General features: G+C 42.5%; 1 protein-coding gene across 9 annotated transcripts in view; it reads left to right on the forward strand.

The window, feature by feature from the left end:
- LOC124145661 (5-hydroxytryptamine receptor 4-like) overlaps positions 1–16,813 on the forward strand; it is a 123,431-nt gene that overhangs the window by 39,804 nt on the left and 66,814 nt on the right. For 2 of the 9 annotated variants that reach the window (XM_046515519.2, XM_046515526.2), the window contains exon 1: positions 13,470–13,610. The exons of 4 other annotated variants lie outside the window; for them this stretch is intronic. The gene's annotated coding sequence lies outside the window, so the exon portion shown is untranslated. 3 more of the 9 variants (XM_046515516.2, XM_046515520.2, XM_046515517.2) reach the window with 2 other exon arrangements.

Here is a 16,813-nt window from a genome sequence, read left to right on the forward strand (position 1 = left end):
GCGCCACGATCGAGCCAAGAAAAGTGCACTTAAAATTGGAAGGGTGGAAACTAAACAACAACAACAACAACAAAAACAATAATAATAAGAAGAAGAAGAATACATTAATTTTGTAACTTGGTACATTGGTAAACTAGGCATTGATAAAGTCTAGTGTAACTATACTCTTGCCTTGGGAAGATGGGCGACGTCGGGCCTGCTTTGTACTGGCATGTCAACGAAGGTAGTAGATGTTTTCTTTTATAAAATACAATCATGTGGAGGCACGATGACGGACGTGTATGAACTGAAAGTTGAGCACACTGTGGACGATCAGGGTTCGAATCGCCGAAAATGACATACCGAGTTGAGGCCAATGTGCCTTCACTGTAAAATAACAATCGCAACGCGTCTCCATCATCGTGTCAAGTCACAGCAACTGACTGGGGTCTTAGTCCGCTTTTAGCAATGCTAAAACATTGCCGGGTGTCGAGTCTGGAACAAGGAAACCAGTTCTTGTGCCATCACCATCAGTCACGCTACAACAGGCAATCCACAGCGGAGAGGGTCAGGTGGCACCCATCCAGTCGTTGGTCACATTCGCACTCCATTGTACCCACACAATACTCCTATTCGACAACATTGCTATATAGGCCTATTCTGCCCCATAAATCCCACGGGGGATCGGATAAGGTCTATCTCAGCACTTCCGTGTTGGCTCCACACCCCTAAAGAACCATGTACCTGTCAGTTCCACCACAATCTAACTGCACATGTAAATACTCTGTTTCTTTGAATCAACGGTTTTTGTTTTGTATGTCGACTGCGTATCAACATCTGCTAGACGCTTGTCTGTGTTTTTGCCTTCGCTGATGTATATATTCACATGCAACTTGGATGGGCGGCAAGTGCACATTGATTCCTTGCAGTTACTGATGTGATGTGTCATTATATGATAACATACACCTGCACTACAGCAAGGTTCAACGCCCGGGCTGTATTTCATCTCTAAATGTCCTGTGTGGGGAAACGGTGGAGTGCCTCAGCTATTTCATAGTACGCTGTTTCTTCACGTTCAAGGTCTCGGATGTATTCTCTGTATCAATAATAAACTGTCGGGCAAAAGAAAATATCAAATTGGATTTAATAAAAAAAGCGATGAACGTTATGAAAACGTTACAAGATTAAAAACAGTCACCGAAACACTGCGAAAAAAGGCCCATAACACATGTATGATACCCTTTCAAATACATCACCATCGAATAATCATTTCATGTTGGTTTCATTTTTTTACCCACACTCCACATCCAAGTCGACTCTCCACATCCACACCCATGCTCCACATCCACACTCTACGCTCCACATCCACACCCACGCTCCACATCCACACCCACGCTCCACATCCAAGTCCACTCTCCACATCCAAGTCCACTCTCCACATCCAAGTCCACTCTCCACATCCAAGTCAACTCTCCACATCCACTCTCCACATCCACATCCACACCCATGTTCCACATCCACACTCTACGCTCCACATCCACACCCACGCTCCACATCCAAGTCCACATCCACTCTCCACATCCACACCAATGCTCCACATCCACACCCACGCTCCACATCCACACCCATGCTCCACATCCACACTCTACGCTCCACATCCACAACAACGCTCCACATCCACACCCACGCTCCACACTCGCACTCCACACCCACATCCACTCTCCACACCCACGCTCCACATCCACGCCCTACGCTCCACATCCACACCCACCCTCCACGCTCGCACTCGCACTCCACACCCATGCTCCACATCCACACCCACGCTCCACACCCACACCCACACTCCACACCCAAGTCCACTCTCCACATCCACGCTCCACACTCGCACTCCACATCAACGCTCCACATCCACACCCATGCTCCACATCCACACCCACACTCCACATCCAAGTCCACTCTCCACATCCACGCTCGCACTCCACATCCACACCCACGCTCCACACTCGCACTCCACATCCACGCTCCACATCCACACTCGCACTCCACATCCACACCCACGCTCCACACTCGCACTCCACATCCACACTCCACGCTCCACATTCATACCAACGTTCCATATCCACACCCACGTTCCACACTCGCACTCCATATCCACAATCCACGCTCCACTCCACATGCACAGCCACGCCCGTAACCTAGCCATTAATTACCCTCACCCCAGCATCCAATAGAAAACTGAAGTATCTTTCCTTCCCTTCACACACTCGCACGCACACACACGCCAACAAGCATGTGCTTTATGGCACGAAACGAAATCCTGGAATTCCTTACATGAAATAAAGTGACTTAATAAATATTATTTCTTTTTCAGTGTGAAATGAATTCGACAAAATTGTATCTGATCAAGTGATTAGGAGAAAAGGCGCAATTTACAAACTGATGAAGCTAATATAGCTCAGTTGTACATGTGTGTTCGTGACCAAATCAAACCGGATAAAGACTTCCATCCTCTAGTCCTGTCAGTGATGTATGTCGGGCCCGCTGCAGCGTCCCTCCTATGCGGCCGACATCCGTCTTCACACCACTGCCATGCATCCATGTCATCTTTTTTGTTCAACACTGTACATTACGTAATCTTTTCTGTTATAAATCGATTCAAGATGAAAGCCCAAGGCGAATGACTGTATTGACACATTGTAACAACCTATATGTAGACATGTATTTCTCGGAAGCTATATATTTAGACATGCATTTGTCTGAAGCAATATGCCAAGTCTATATACGTCTCACGGAGCAGAACGCCATATGACGTTTGATGAAAAAAATGCGTTCCTTTTCGCTAAGGAAATCTCATTGAAATTCAAAGAATACTTTTAGCTTGCGTTGTGTTTTGTTGCCGTGAAATTTTTCCTCTTGGGTTTAATCACGACTCCATGCCGTGCGCTGCACCGTCATCGATAGGCTGCCGTTACGTCTATTGCTTCCATTTATGGGCTATATTCAGAATAATTTTTCTGAAGGCGTTGACAACGTTGTTGATGTCGAGACCATTCTCCAGCTGGTGAAGACATCGCTCCACGTGGGCGTAACGCTTACGTCAGTCTTTATATAACCACAGAAACAATCACAGTATTGGAAAGCAGACCGCTTTTTTCTAGTTATTAATAATATTTTTAGCCAAGGCAGTATATTCAGAAAGTAATTTGAACATCAATCCCCCCTAGACGTGAAATGTTTTCCTTTCTTTCAACAGCGGAAGAAGCTCCATAAATAGAGAGCCTAAAAGTGTCGCTTGCCACATCAGGCTTCCGGCAACTTTAAGGTGCCGATGCTATCTATACACCAATGGTCGTCATCGACCACATAACTTCTCTGTTTATTGTAAACAGTATCAGAAGTAGTAAACATGCATGTATGCACAAAGGTATATTTGTCCGACATTACCTGGTATGTTTGTTTTTTACCCTCTTGCGTCGTTCTCATGCTTAATGAGATATCAAACCAGTTTGCCTGGCGTTATATGATATAGATTATTATCATATTTGTATTTTTACTGTTATTACATAAACAATTTCCTTTTGCCAAAACATCAAAGGTACTACATGTCTAAAATAGCTAAACCTGATTGTACAATGATGTAATCAGTTGCATTAATAAGTGGACGCCATGTTAATTGACTATTTATTGTGAACTAAAAATAAAATAAAATAAATTGGAAATGGCGTTGAAGGTTTATTTGACATGTACGCGTTTCATGCGTCCCTTTACGATGGAATAGCCTACTAGTTTATGTGTGCATATCACTTCGAATATCCTGGTTTGATTCCACACCCGCGCACAATTCATTTTTGGAGCTGACCTGTACTTGATGGAATATGGATTAAAGTCGCTCACTCACTCACTCACTCACTCACTCACTCAACCACCCAGTCACCCACCCTCTCATTCACCGCACCCGGCCACTCACTCACTCACTCACTCACTCACCCACCCAGTCACCCACCCTCTCATTCACCGCACCCGGCCACTCACTCACTCACTCACCGCACCCACTCACTCCCGTGAAGATCCGGGATAGAATTGGTCTTCGGCAACCCATGCTTGCCGTAAAAGGCGACTATGCTTGTCGTAAGAGGCGACTTACGGGATCGGGTGGTCAGGCTAGCTGACTTGGTTGATGCATGTCATTGATCCCAATTGCGTGGGTCGATGCTCGTGATGTCAATCACTGGAATCCGGTCCAGACTCGATCATTTACAGACCGCCGTCATATAGCTGGAATATTGCTGAGTGCGGCGTTAAACAACAAACAAACACTCCAAGTTAACTGTCACATTATCGCGTTTCTACTCACTAGTTCGCTGTGCGTCCCATTCCCTGTCGTGTATGCTAGTTACAGATTCCCATCCGAATATGATATTTGGTCTTGGGTAACAACTTATACCAAGTGTTCGACAGCTGATCAATACCTCAAGACATCTCTATACTTCACTTCCTGGTTTGTGAAGGTTGACACAGTGAAATACAACCAGTGAATGAAGTCTATGACATTTAAACAACAAACAAACAAATCGTAAAAACCGAAAAATTAAGTCCCTCTCATTTCTCTGCTATTTGGGTAATAATCTTTCAAGTTGACCCAAACCCTGTTCTATATTTCACACACTCCGTCACACACCCATTATATCACACAGTCTGTCACGCTGGCCTACACTCTTTAATATGCATCACATGTACAGATACTGCCGTGCCGACTCACGATGTCCGTGCCAGACAACCTTACAACCTCCCAAATCGCCCTCTTCCAACTGATGAACAATGTCACTGACATCCACACATTATGCAATGTTTATCTGTTATTGTGATTCAGCGTGCGCCAACAAGCATCCCCTCCCCTCGCCCCCTGTCTGCTCTGCCTGATGTTGCACCAGTACCAATTACCAAAACCTTCAGAGCAAAAAACAGGGCCACACACGAAAACCTCTTCCGCCAGACTCTTGGAAGGAAAAACCTTCTGCGATTCAGTCTCCGATTGGCAAGATTGCCTCTGAACTATCAATCAGCGGAACATCACACGTGGAACAGTAATAAGATGATGTTATGTCTAGTTTAATTAGCGTTAAACTAATATAAGATGTTACAAATGTGCACGTGTGTGCAGCATGCATGTGTGCTTCAATGAACCTTTCACAGACGCCAATCTTCATACACCCATACGTGTTTTGGAAACTGTGTATGTTTCAGATTTTTAGGTGTTAGCGTTTAAACTTGCGTTTCAAAGGATTTGACATTCGCCCAACGGATCTCATTTTTATGTAGAAGTACTCCTGAAGAGTATTCCAGATTGTCAGGCTAACCAAAGAAAACCAACAGCGAGCTATCAAACTATGGAATATGTACACATTTTAAATAGAAATTGTCACATGGTGTGCATCGGCATAATAAGAACCCGGCACATTTTTAATGATTACATCAGCGTGATATACTGTGTGGGCCTGAGTGTGATATATCATTTAATAATAAGGTTTAACTTGTGCGCATGCGCATCATGGCACAACGTCATCCCACAGTTGACATCTTTAACCGTGTATCTAGTTTCTTACCATCTGTACACAGTACGACTAAAACATGTCATGTTTATGAATAAATGGTATTGAATGGTCCCATTCGTGACCAACTCGTGTTATTCCGGGACAAGCCGAATAGCGACTCGTGCCCCTCTCGTGGCCATTTTTGCGACCGGGTTCTGTCTTAGCGCAAACGGGCATACCTAAAACAATTGTCAATTCGTTGCGTAATGGTTCACATTTATTTCCCCATATATTATATATATTTCAGATGCAATTTAAAGCGCATCGGGACGTGCGGAATTATACAGTATGATTGAACACATTTAACTGTGTCTTGGGTATATTTTTAGATGCAAGACATATGTAAAATCAAAAATTATTTCTGAGGGATTCTTTGACGAAGTACTTGAAATCATACGCGCATTCTGATTGGTTTGTCGTATTTTAGCACATAACATTCATCGATAGGGGGACGAGTCTTCTTGCAGGTTACGGAAAGGGGCGAGTGGTGACGAATGCCATAGTCCTTTTCTGCCTGCCCGAATGATAGCATTATTTTCAGTAAGTGATCGAGTGTTTCCGTACGCTCGACAGTTTCCCGAGGGTCTCCGAATGAATCATGCTGAACGTTCGGTGTTGGAAAACTGTTCTTAATGTGCCCTGACATGCACGACAACAACCGCATACCGCTAGGTAGTTCAACTTCACGATTTATTACGGAGTGTAATAAAAGTTGTTCTGCATTGTCATTCTTTAGCACAACTTTCTTTTTTTCTTCCTCGAAAAACAACCATCGGTAAAATATTTGAAACGCACAGGCGTAAAAAGACGCACTGCTGCATTCCAGTTAAAACATATATGTACTATTTGTTGCAGTCGGGAGACGTTTGTTTGTATGGCAACGTTCTATTATGAGAACAGCTACTTGGGCTCTGTTAACTCAACATTGCCATATCGCTTAGCAGTATCACGTGTCAGGAAGTGAAATACATGCTTCCTGGTATCATATCTGCAAAACAAACATGTGATATATTCCAAACATGTCACCTGCTCCTTCTGCTTGGATGTTATAGCAACCAACTGTTTATATGTATTTATCATCAAAAACTGTCGTCTTCTTGTTGTCGGACGATGTTTTAACTGGTGTCCACTTCAGGCTTTTACTGTGATGGCTAAAAGGGTGTCCTTGACGTTCAATCTGTCCAGTGTCTTTGACGTCCCAACTGCCCCGTGTCCTTGACGTACCGACTGCCAGTGTCCTTGACGTCCAACTTCCCGTGTCCTCGACGTCCAACTGCCAGTGTTCTTGACGTCCCAACTGTCCGTGTTCTTGACGTCAAATTGCCGGTGTTCTTGTCGTCCCAACAACCCTTGCCCTTGACGTCCAAACTGTCCGTGTTCTAAACGTCCAACTGCCCATGCTCCTGACGTACCGACTGCCAGTGTCCTTGACGTCCAACAGCCCTTGTCCTTGACGTCCAACAGCCCTTGTCCTTGACGTCCAAACTGTCAGTGTCTTTGACGTCCAAACTGCCCGTGTTCTTGACGTTCAATCTGTCCGTGTCCTTGACACCCCAACTGCCCGTGTCTGTGACGCCCAAACTGTCCGTGTCTTTGACGCCCAAACTGTCCGTGTCCTTGACATCCAAACTGCCCGTGTCTTTGACCCAAAACTGCCCGTGTCTTTGACGCCCAAACTGTCCGTGTCCTTGACGTCCAAACTGTCCGTGTCTTTGACGCCAAAACTGTCCGTGTCTTTGACCCTAAACTGTCCGTGTCCTTGACGCCCAAACTGTCCGTGTCTTTGACGCCCAAACTGTCCGTGTCCTTGACGTCCAAACTGTCCGTGTCCTTGACGCCCAAACTGTCCGTGTCCTTGACGCCCAAACTGTCCGTGTCCTTGACGTCAAAACTGCCCGTGTCTTTGACGTCAAAACTGCCCGTGTTCCTGACGTTCAATCTGTCCAGTGTTCTTGGAATCCATTCTGACCGTGTTCTTGACTTTCAATATGTCCGTGTTCCTGTCATACCTACTACCCGAGATTTTGAACGGCATGGTGTTCCTCACATCCGAACTGTCCGTGTCCCTGCCTTATCTGCCAATACGGACAACATTTTGGTCATCGTTAGATCAGATGTCAGTTGTTATTTTGCTTATCAGTGTAAGTCCACGGTCACAACTACTGCATCTTCCATCGATAGTGTTACATCTAGGTAGTCACAGACGACAAATACCGGGCAAGACAAGGGAAGCAACTCGTTATCACACTATTCTCATAATGTTAGCGCGAGATAGTTATAACGTTCAATAAGTTTGGTTCTTTGCTATTTCGATCGACACAGCCCCGCAACTGCCTAAAACTACCTTCCCATTAACAATTCTGAATTCATTGTTTAATCTATTTTTTATTCACACATATCTTGTGAATTTGTTCACAATTATATAGGGCCATGAAGTCTCTCTGTTCAGAGTTCGGTACTTTTAGATTACCACTGATAGAGTGTTCCTGAAATTCCCATAACCGACTCCCCGATTTAAATACGTGGTTTTCCCCACCATACTCGTAAATGTTTCCACGATGATAGCTTCCCTCGAACATGGACACGCCCTAATATGTTAAACATGAGTTAAACCTCATTCACTCACCCACTTAAAAGTTTAAACTCGCCGTTGTGCCTGATGTCAGTCTTAACTTAAAACATGAAAACAAGTTGAGCAACTATGAATGTTTTTATACGATTTCTTTAGATACAGATCTAACGTCCTCGATTTGTCAGTAAATCTCGTCGTGTGTCCTTGTGTGTCGCCATCGAGGTATATAAATCAGCAGATGCTTTGGACATTAATCAGATCTTTGTATTTATTGGTACAGTCAGAGACTAAATAGAACACGATTGATCAGAGCAGCTAGAACTCCGTTCTTTGATTAGTTCACAGTGCTTCTGATCAAATATATTTCAGTCACGCAATATCAAATCACAGAAATGCCATCCATGATTACCACATCTCTAGTATCAGCTACACAGGAAATTATGCTGAAATAGAAGTTATCAATATATTCCGTCAATTTAGCCCTCCTCACAGCCCTGGCGATTTATTTGGTTATATCCGAAGGTCATGCGATGTCCCACAATACTCACAGTCTACATCAGTCTCCATATCTACAATCACAGAGACAACGTGTCATAAATTAGAAGCTGTTATCACAAGGCTTGCATCCGCGATGTGTTCCTGCCACAGCCATAACAGATGACTATTTTCGTAACAACTATCCTTACTTTGTCATCTAAGTAAAGCTTAGCCTATTTTATGGCCCTCTGTTACCATTAGATCAACAATGGCTGCCTCTTTCCTGCAATAACTGCCTTCTTATTGAGTCTCCTAGTTAGGATTGACCCTTTATCTCGTCAGGATGCACTAACAGTGTGATGGATCGCCACAAGAGGAGTCGAATCCAAGGTAGACCACTCTGGAGATACTTCCGCTTTTCATTGATTCGAGGTATCATGGGTAATCTATAAAATTTGATTTGAGTTCTCTTTATCCGTTAGTGCATTAGCGCCTCCATCAGCGTCGTATCTGATCATTCAGGCTGAACTCCCCTCTGCCATCATCCCTCCCAGCGTCCCCTTCTTCTCACCTCCCCCTCCCTGCGCTCCTTCTCAATTTATCAACATGGCTTCTGAGGATTTACAGTCGCTGAGTAATATGTGGAACACCCTAGTATATTAGTGTCGGTGGGAAATAAATGACGCTAAATTGGCTTTTCTGTACCGCCCACACTGCCTTAATTCAAGGGACTGGCATTGAAGACAATCATTTAGTTTGAACCTAAATACTATATTTTGGCGTATCAACAAATACGGTGTTGATTTACTGAGAGTGTTTATGGCCTAATCACCTGAGCATCCCTGCAATTAGATTGCTCTTATGAAATACGGATAATTTTTCATGCTTTATTATAATGATTAATGTCGCTCCGTATTTGCAGAGATAATTTCGTTTGTAGGTGTTGACAGGTACAAATATGTCTAGACTCATTGATGAGAATATATTGTGGTAATGATGTTATAGAATACTACTGAATAATTATAAGCTTATCATATGAATTTATTTGAATATATATTAGTTATATTCCTTGTGGAAACATCCCTGCTGTTTCAGTATATGATGACATTTGTGTTTGGGCTTTCTAATGACGTAAAATGGATATGTTCATTTCATATCAACTATGTCATTCATTAATCAATAAATCGGTTACCTGTCGACGCGCCGGCAAACAAGCTTTTATTTCTGAAATTGTCAAAATGTCAGGAACATGACACGGTAAATATATTTGAGACTATTAACCCTTTGTTGTTGGTGTGTCGGCATGCCTGGTATGAGGGCTGGGGAGTAATTTGTTTGTTTGTTGTTTAACGCAGCACTCAGCAATATTCCAGCTATATGACGGCGGTTTGTAAATAATTGAGTCCGGGCCAGACAATTCAGTCATTGACATCATGAGCATCGATCCACGCTATTGGGGTCGATGACATGCATCAACCAAGTCAGCGAGCCTAACCACCCGATTCCGTTAGTCGCTTCTTACGACAAGCAAAGTCATCTTTACGGCAAGCATGGGTTGCTGAAGACCTATTCTTCCCCGGTTCTTCACGGGTAGTTGTCGAGAGGTGAGTGAGTGAGTATTACAAAATGTCCGGGTTCGATCCCTCCATGTTTGTACTTTTCGGTGTTATGGAAACAATGACTGGTTTTCTTTTTCTTGCATTAAATACGTAGAGCCGTTTGAAAGGGAAATAAATGAGATGTGCCTTCTGGGTGGGGTTGGGGGTTGGGGGTGGCCATGGGGGTGGGGGTTAACCACAAGCTTGGCCAACCCAACGGCATTTAGCTACCATGGTCGTTCTCGACCAGTGATTCGTCGTGAACGCAATTTGACCAATAATCGCCTGGTAAAGAAATGTAGTACATATCACAAAAACATATATATTAAATAATTCCTATTATTAATGCTTTTCGTATGTATATTGAAATACTATGTATATATTATACATAATATGTGACGCAATATTTGTGATATGGTGACGCATAGTTTATTTACACATTAATTTATATATTGTCCTGACACAATGCGACATGCATGTGTTGCAGGTACAATGTCACGTTGTTGTTCTACGTGTATTAATGTGAGAAAATAGGCAGTACTAGGTGTCGGACTTTCATTTTTTGTGGAGCCTCGGTGGCTGAGTAGCTTATGGGATGAAACTCGACCCCCAAAATACTAGAATCTGTACTTTACTAAGAAAGTGTTATCCAAAATATAACATTTGTTACATTTGACCACTTTCTAAATGGCATTATGTGCTCATAGCTTTCGGCCATGGGAGCCGTGCTAATTTACACTTGTCAGATGGGTACACAAAGTACGTGATCTTGACTATCAGTTGCCGAACTTGATGTCGAACAGATGTGACTCAACCCTACAAAGTACTAGAATTTGTACTTTGCTAAGAAAGTGTTATCCAAGAAATATCATTTAGAATAGTTTTTTCAGCAACCCATGCTTGCCGTAAAAAAGGTGACTATGCTTGTCGTAAGAGGCGACTAACGGGTTCGGGTGGTCAGGCTCGCTGACATGGTTGATGCATGTCATCGATCAAAATTGCGTGGATCGATGTTCATGATGTCAATCACTGGATTGTTTGGTCCAGACTCGATTATTTGAGACCGCCATCATATACCTTGAATATTGCTGAGTGAGGCGTTAAACAAACACCCTCTGTGGTTTATATATAGAGCGCCTGCCTGTAGTGGAAGGTCCGTGGTTCGATCCCCTAGCCGCGTCATACCAAAAGACGTTGTAAGATGGTACTTGTTGATACCTGCCTGGCGCTCGGCGTTAATGAGATATAACAAGGAGTGGTCGGCTCGGGGTCAGTATAATGTATGTGAGTGGGGTGTCCCTGTGAAACCGCGGCACGGTATCCCTGGCACTATAAACCGGCGAAAGTCCGAGCTAGGGACAAGCAGCCACACACACACACGTGCATAAATAAATCATTGTTTGTTTGTTGCTTCACCTCACAGGATTCCTGCAGTATGACTTGTAAACAACGAGTCTTGACAAGGAAACAAGTCCTTAGTGAAACCATCGGGAATGCGACGTGAAACCCCATGTCACCTCACCACGTCGATGTAGCTTTAAACCCGTGTGCCCACAAAGTCTCTCGTAGTGTTGACACAGTTCATGCACACTGTCCTGGCAGGAAGGGAGAATCCCTCCAAGGCAGAATATTTGCCTTTAATTAGCATGCAATGCTCGTTTATGCGCGTTATAGCACTTAAGGCGGTAGTACGATACTTCAATATGTTTGCGGAGTGTGCCGGACTTTACTCTGGCTTGGCGCTTCTGGTCACATAAACCTGGGTCATTTGTTTAATATAGCGGATTAACGTTATGGAATTACGCTTCACTTAAGGTCAGTTGTTCTTGTCTTGTTTTGTTTTTTATTCGTTCTTGTATATCTCTCCGTCTTTCGTTTCTTCTTACTCGTTTCCCCACTTTTCTTTCCCTCCTTTTTGTCACTCGTTTCGTACTTCGTCTCAGCAGACTAACTTTTCCTTTCTTCTGTATCTCTTTCTTTTCGTTCTTCTCTCTCTCCGATGCTTTCACGCTCACACCTCGTCTTCTTTTATTCCGTTCTTTTTGTTCTCTTTCATATTTCCCTTTGTTCTGTTATTGCATTTTCTCTCATTTCTATTCCTCCCTCTTCTCTTTCTATCCACTCTACTTCGAGATAACCACGTATGTTCGCCTCTCCTGCTCCTCCTCTCTCTCTCTCTCCCCCCTCTCTCTCTCCCTCTCCCTCTCTCTCTCTCTCTCCGTTCCTTCTTATCACTTCTCGTCCCCCTTGCTATCCCATATATCCTCATACCTAGTTCTTTTCTTTCGCTCCGTACTTTTCTGCCACCTATTTTCGTCTCTTCCTCACCACTATTTTTTTCTTACTCTCATTCTCCTCTGTCACCTACTTTCGTCTCTTTCTCTCCCTTATTGTCTGCCGCCTCCTTGCGTCTCTCATCTACCCTTTGTCTCTCTTTATCTCGATCCCCTCCCCTTTTCCTTCAGACAATTAATTGTTGTAATTGTCAGTCAACTATCCGGCGTGTAGTGTTACAATGTCACAGACAGCGTAGTGATTTTCACGGCACACTGCGACGAAATGGCGTCGGATGACTCAAATGTAATTGTATCGAATCCAAGCACACAATTAAATTAAACTTTTATTTAGATTAAAGTGGCACAACAAACAGATAGGTAAGCTAAACAAACGTCTGAACACCTACTCGCCCATACATGTTTGATCACTCTTCACACACATTTGGCAGTCGAGTTGTTTTGTAAGAGAACCATATACACCAACACACACGTCTCAGATGTCAGAGTTGGTATTGTTCAAGACCAAAGTGGCAGTCAAGACTTGCCAAATTTCACACGCATTCTACCAAGAGTTTTTCTAGGTCTGAGATATGATACTGGAGTAATGTGATTGGTTATTAGGTATGCTTTTAGCAAACACATACCGTTACAAACAGCCTCGTCCGGGCGTGTTTGTTTCTCGCAGCCTGGCTAGCTCACCGGTTTGAATGTACATTTTTTCGTCTTTTTTATATATTTCAGCCTACCTGTGATACTGTTAGGATTTAGATGTACAAATATTTGACAATGACACATAATCAGCTTTAAGTGTTTCGGTTTCAACGAAACCTGTCACTTTTATCCGTACTATTAGCGCGCGTGTCTGAGATTCCATATCGATAAGGAGACAAGAGATTGTGCAATTCAGGAATTGTCAGAAAGAAACAACTCCCAACTGATGCATGCAACAAGACGTACTATTCTTAGCAAGAATGCCTCGCACCCGAGACAGATAAGCATGGAACGCTCATCATTGGACGTGTGGAAAAACAGTCACACAAGCTTATGGTTTTGGCATGATGAATGCTGCTGGCTGAACATGGAAACAGAAAATGTTTTGCCAACTTGTTCTCCGTAGGTATGTAATGTGTGTTGAGAGCGAGAGGACGCCGCGGAAGTAAATTATACCTCCTCCATCCCTATCTTAATAGCACCGATCGTTGGCATTACTGCACCGTTAATATCGCTGTGGGACACCGACTGTGTGATTTACTGTCTGACAGGTAAGATTTTTGTATCACGTGACACACAATAAGTCCGATATCATACGAGAAAAGGCTACATAATAACTTAAAATATCTGACGCGTCCGTTTGTTTAAGTGACAAGTTTGGTTTCACATTTACGCCCATTTTAAATTCTAAATTTATAATTTATCCATGCAATGTAATAAAAAATAGATAAAAAATCAATGACATAAAATGATTGGTTATTTTATGTCACTTTAATTAAACCCTAATTACATATAATTAGTTGTCTTTATTTTTAATAATTAATTATATTAGAACTGTGAGCCATTTTCTGTTTACGTTAAGTAGAACTTTGTTTAAGCTTTGATATGTGTATATCATGATACAGGTTAAACAATCATCATTTATGCTCTTAACAGTACTAGTTTAAATTTAGATAATCAATTTCATTCCCAACGTGGCCTTGTCTCCAACACGTGCAGAATGACAGGAGAGATATATCATGTTGCTTGACAACCTCTCCATAGATTCTCTGGACATGATCTGGGCCCCATACCGATACAGCATGGCCCCTACACTGATTATTCATTAACCTAACCGTTTCATATGGACAGTTTGCAATTCTTCACCAGACAATCTCACAATCAATGGGCTTCGATCACGCCAGGAGAGGCCAGTATGACGACTCGCTTGACCACCATACACGAAAGCGTCGTTTAGAAGTTCTAAAAGGATACAGTGTTTCTCGGAACTGTTTATATGACCTATATTGTGATGGAATTCCTTCTGTCTCGCTCCAGCCACTTTCTACGGATGTGCAGCACGTGCAACAAGCTGCCGCATGACCCTCCGCGACAGTTATAGGGTGTAAAGAAGCTAAACTGCCACCTTATATAAACCCGGATGAACCGCAGTTGAATTACGTGCCTGCCAATGTTTAGACTGCGATAAGTAAATGTGTCGTTTCCCATGCTGGATGGTATTATACAGAGAAACATTCCCCTATACGGCCCATAACTGCCAGTGTACGTTCTTTACGGGGGTTTCATTATAACAATACAATGTGGTTGCTGATGCTGGTGTATGTATAGCACGGCCAAGGTAAAAATACACAATAAAACCTTCTGATAATGGGTTGTCTACAAACACAGAACACACGTATATATATATATATATATATATATATATATATATATATATATATATATATATATATGTTTTATGTATGTATATATTTATATCATAAAACAGATATATATAATATATTTGTATGTTTTATGATGCTCGCGGAGAGTTCTCTTAAATATCAGTCCACCTGGCTTGCTCATCTCCTCTGATAATGCCCGACAACGGCGCGTCTCACTGCGTCTGTGCATATTTCATCACCCATCACCAGTAGATATATCAAACCGTTACAGTAGAGAAATTATATCCAAACCGTACATGTGAGTATCAGTGACGTACCTTTACTGATAAATGTGCGACTGCAGCTGTGGTATATAACTGATGGTTGTTTGGTGTAGGCGTCGACTGACTTTTGTTTAACGGCGCTTTTAGCATCATTTAGCTATAACTCGCCAAGAATGTACTTCATTAGTTGTAACCATGCGGGGAATCGAACCCGTGTCTTCGGCGTGATGAGAGTGGGCGTGTAATACTAGGCTACCAAAACGCCCCTTATTCTGTGGATGAAAATATGATTAATTTTAATTTCACGAATACCGAAAGATCATCTTCGTTCTTAAAACAGTGGTTGATATCATTAGCATTGTTCTTTGCTATCGGGGTACGATTATACACAATAAGCTCGGTTACACATTGTGATTGTCATCTAATGCTCCGTTCACGTGAAAATATACTTAGGTGTGTAAATAAGGCATGTCAATGCTGTAAGACAAACATATTCATCAGTCTGTTAATGTCTTTCAACATGAAAATGTTGTTTTCCAATCAAAGTCGAATGAAAAGAGAGTTACCTTAAAGAAATCTTCACATGAAGCAACATGTGTTTGATTTAATCTGTTCACAAATTTTTCACTCCTTGAAACCAAAAGAGACACAGTCCGCCCAGCTCTGGATGTCCGCATAAAGGTTTTGATTGCTGTGTAGTAATTCTATCCTCATAATAGGCAAGTCTAGATATGTGATCAGTACAAGACAGTACAGGACAGTAAGCACTTGAGTCTCTTATGGGGACAAGTTGTTCTTAATTGTATGTTCGAAATTATGATTTAAACTACTAATTATTGCCTTAGGGACTTGTGCAAGTCTACACAATAGTAACAGACTGAATACTATCGAGGGGGATCTTATGTACTGACTGGAAGTCAAGAGATAGGTGTATGAAGAATGAACTGGTTGTTTCAGGATTAGATAAAATTCTTGCTCGCCCCTTTTAAGATTTATTTATGAAAGTTTTTTTTAATCTCAAATGTCGTTTTTGCACTTAGTCTAGATTCCAAACCCTATGCCATTCATTGTATGTCAGATACACAGTGGAACCTGGCCGTGAACATTATTGATCAGTCTGGTCGTACTTCGAGCCTCAGTGGGTACTAGTAGCAGAGAGAGATACAGTAGAATCAAGTTTACTTATACACAGTTATAGAACCTATCCCTGGCGCTGTGCACAGACTGGCCGGAGGGCAGAAGGTCTAAGGTTCGATTCCCTAGCCGTCTTACCAAAATACATTAAAATATCGTACTCGGCGTTGCCTGCAGGCATTCAGGGGCGAAAACTAGGACTGGTGGGCTGAAGGTGACTGTACACCGTGTGTTAGTGTAGTATCCATATAAACAGGTCCATGGTATACCAGTAGAGTAGCGTTATATAATACCGACATTCGTCTTGACTAGTACAGGAGACCCACATATATACGCATAAGTGCATCATATTTTGAACGCGACGTTAAACCCCATTTCACCTCACAGATATTTAACCCAAATAAATTAATAAATAACCCCCTCCCTATCAAAGTAAGTTTTGAAAAAGTAATGAAAAAACCCATGGTCTTACACCATAAAAGACCCAGTCGTGTTAGGAGTTCAGTCCTTGAGTATTGTAAGGATCGGTAAAAGTCTCAGTTCACCCC

Source organism: Haliotis rufescens, unplaced genomic scaffold, assembly GCF_023055435.1.
Source record: "Haliotis rufescens isolate VD_foot unplaced genomic scaffold, xgHalRufe1.0.p SCAF_12, whole genome shotgun sequence".
NCBI classification, from domain to species: Eukaryota; Metazoa; Mollusca; class Gastropoda; order Lepetellida; family Haliotidae; genus Haliotis; species Haliotis rufescens.